Raw genomic sequence first — 4,017 nt, 5'->3', positions numbered from 1 at the left:
ACAAAGATGACATTTACAAAGATTAAAAACATGAGAGCGGATGTCAACAAATGCCAGTCACAACGTTTACTTACGCTGCGCTTACATCTCATTGGTTTGTAAGAAGCCCGAATTTTTACTCGTTTATATTGTTACCGCGAGAGGACGATGACGAGCTACTGTGTGGAGAACGAACAGCGAGCTTCGTCAACCTCTTTGTGCGCCCTATTCAGGAACCATGGAACCTCGTCGTCGGCTTCTCACAATAACAATGTCAACTGCAGCGGCAAGTGCGCTAATATACGACACCACTTGTTGCGTTCGATGACCTGCGCAGCGGAATCTCTGCTCAGGGCCCAAATACACAGCTTTCAACAATCCTCATCTCACCGCACTAGCTCACACCCATAACACACCGAATCCGACATTTAATTCAAAACATTACTACGAACGGAAGCACTTCAAAAAATTTTCCTTGTGACAACAGCTCAAAAGTGGAGACTTCCCGAATCAGACGCCGCTCACTTTAAAGCCGCTGAGTACGCCGATCAATGCCGGGTCGCCGCTAGCCGAGGCTGCTCGGAATAATCGACGCCGCACTAAATTCTATCACCACACAATTAATGATTCATTGTGTGCCGCATGCAAAAGAGTCACTGAACACCAGAGAACAGCACTTCGAAATCACGTCTGTCGCCAATACACTACACTGCTTTTTCCTTTCGAAACAAGTAAGCAGCGCAAATAAATAGCGCAGTGTTTTTCAAAGTAGGCATTAGAGTTTGACAGTTTCGACTTTCTACCTAATGATAATTATAAGAAAAATAAAAAAGAAATAAAAAAACCAGCCAAGCCGGGAGTCGATCCTTGGCCCTTTGTAAAATGAGCACACAGGCGCGCGCTTCGTACCACTCAGCCACGACGCGAGGCGGACGGATACATTTTGCTTGTTTTTTGCAGCGGACTACTTTCGTACCTTTGGCAGCGTTGACAGCTATGTATGAAACGGAGTATAGGATCAATTTCATAGCCCGTCGCCCGCGCGAATCGCTTCAGCGCATTCCGTTGTTCGACTAAGCGTAGTAAATTGGGGCGACGTCACGATGACGTAGCAGGAAGGCGGATCCGTGTCGTCACGCCGCCGTCACCGCGGCTCGAGCCAATCAGCGAAGAACGAATGCGACATGTCACAAAAAGTGACACCGGGAGAATACCACCCCTGGTCAGCTCTCTCTGTGAGCAACCTTTACTGCCACACGTCCGAGCTGCGCAGCGCGGTCTCCCACTGCTCCTCTGGGGTTATTCTGCTGAAAGGGTTCTTACTGCAGGCCCACATGATGTGGTTGAGATTAGCATACTCTCCACAGCTTTTGTCGTACGCAATGAATGGTCACGGACCGATAGTGTTGGTATGCTCAATATTAATTCATGAAATCGCGCAGGTACGATTCAAAGAGGCGACAAGTCGAAATCAGTCCGTTCCAGAAAGCGACTAGCGTTCCGCGAGATCCAGATGATGACCATGCGTCGTGCTGAATTTTCTCTCCAGAGTAACCGGCGAAAATTTCCTCGAGCAGAAGTGGCAGAGGCGCTCATCAAACAGCCGCTTCTCGTGTACAAAGAGCTTCGTTAGCAGGCTGGACGCCGGGTTCCTTTGGGGAGCGTTTCATAGCAGCGTGGTTGTAGCGCCCTAGTGCAGAATCGCGTTGACGCTTGAAATATGAAAAATGGATCATTACATAACACTAATCCCTGCAAAGGAATAGTGACTGTTCCTTTGCACGAAAGTGCAGAAAAGCATGCCCGCCCTTTGTAGGAAAACACGTTACACACTATACCTGGAAAGAACATGGGAGACATTCCAGTAAGACGTGCTTGAATGGCGAACACGAAACGACGTAAATTCTTCCGCTTATAAATTGCAAAGTTATTAAGCATATCGAAGAAGCTCTTGCTGGAACTCGGGAAGAAACAGCACAGTATGATTAGATAGATACCAATTTTGTTTATTAAATCGCGCTTTCAGCCCGCACTGCATGTACGCGTTGCCGCCCGCCCAGCGCATTGGCGCGCCGCGGATCAGGAGAGAATTCGTACGCGTTCATGTCGGCGCGAAAGCCGCTCCGTCGGGGGAAGCAGCTGCGGTCGCAACAAGGTGCGTGGCCGCAGGGAGCTGCGTGATTGGTGCGCAAGAGACACTTGTGCCAGCATAGCTTGTTAGGTAGTGCTTCGGGAGCCTCAGAATAAGCTTCGCCCTAGCACAGTTTCCCATGAGTGAGACCTGTAAAGATAGTCACGGTCGGATATGCTTTAAGTACTCCCAGCGAGATGGGGACGATAGCATAATCGTTATCCTGGTACGTCCTATAAAAACACACACCCGCGTGGTAGAACGGCCACCATTAGCAACAGCAGCCTAACCATATCTACAGCACGACCGAGGCCTCTCCCATAACTCTCCATTTAAACTTGTCCTCTACTAGTCGCGGCCACCCTATTTCCGCAAGCGTCTCATTCTCAACCACCAAACTAACTTTCTGCCACCCCCTGCTATGCTTGGCTTCTCTTGGAAATCATTCCTTTACCCTTAAGGACCATCGGTTATCAGTGCCTTCGCATTACATGCCCTGCCCAAGCCCATTTCTTCCTCTTGATTTTGGCTAGGATATCACGGACATGCTTTAGCTCCCTGACCCACTCTGCTCTTATCGTGTCCTTTAGCGTTTCACCTATCATCTTCCTTGCCATACCTAGCTGCGTTGTCCTAAATTTACGCTGAGCCCTTTTCGTTAGGCTCCACGTTTCTGCCCTAGAGGTTAGCACTGGTAATATAAAACTGTTATATACTTTTGTTTCCAAGGGTACTTGGTAACTGTCATGCATAGCCGCCGCGGTGGCTCAGTGGTTATGGCGCTCGGCTGCTGTCCCGAAAGACGCGAGTTGAATTCTGGCCACGGTGGTTGAATTTTTGGTGGGGCGAAATTCTAGAGGCCCGTGTACTGTGTGATGTCAGTGCACGTTAAAGAACCCCATGTGGTTGAAATTTCCGGAGGCCTTTACTACGGCGTCCCTCATAGCCTGAGTTGCTTTGGGAAGTTAAGCCCCCCATAAACCAGCTCTCATTCATGATCTGGCTGTACCTGCCAATTGCGCTTTACCCCATTCTTATTCTTCTAGTTATTTCGATTTCCTGGTCTGGATCTACGGTCACTATCTGCCGTAAGCAGATGTAATCGCTTACCACTCCCAGCGCATCGCTACTTATCCTCAACTGCTGTTCCGCTCCGAGGCTGTTGGACATTACTTTAGTTTTCTGCGTATTAATTTTATACCCATCGTTCTGCTTTTCCTTCCTAAGACAGTGATCATGCTTTGCAGTTTTCTACTCAGTTAGTTTTCAAAGGAATGTCATCAGCGAAAACTAGATTACTGAGGTACTCTTCATTGAGTGTTATGCCCAACTGTTTTCAATCCATGCTTCTAACACGCCTGGCGGTGAATAGCATTGGCGCGATCATGCCCCCCTGCGTGACAGTCTTCTTTGTTGGAATTTTATTGTTTATTCTACGGAGTACTATGGTTGCTGTGCATTGCTTATAGATTTATTCCACCATTTTTACATAAGGGTCATCTACACCCTCATTTTTTATAGATATCTTCCAGCATTTTTACATAAGGGTCATTTACACCCTGATTCCATTATGCCTGCATGACAGCTGATCTTTCGGCTGAGTCAGATGCTTTCTTGAAGTCTATGAAGGCTATATATAGACGTTGATTATATTCTGCACATTTCTCTTTCACCTCATTGGGTCTACTGTCTACTGTCGAATGGGGTCTACTGTCGAGTAGCCTTAACGGAATCTACATGGTCCTTTGTTAGATTGAAGTACTAGGTTGTCCTGATTGTATTAGCGATTACCTTATTAATTAACTTGCCCACAATGGACAGTAAGCTGATCGGCCTGTAATTTAAGTCCTTGACGCCCTGTTTCTTAAGAATTAAGTTTACGTTAGCCTGCTTCCAAGATTCCGGTA

The sequence above is a fragment of the Amblyomma mixtum genome, chromosome 2, assembly GCF_055824585.1.
Source record: "Amblyomma mixtum isolate Tamu chromosome 2, ASM5582458v1, whole genome shotgun sequence".
In the NCBI taxonomy this organism is placed as follows: Eukaryota; Metazoa; Arthropoda; class Arachnida; order Ixodida; family Ixodidae; genus Amblyomma; species Amblyomma mixtum.
This window is presented reverse-complemented; position numbering follows the sequence as displayed.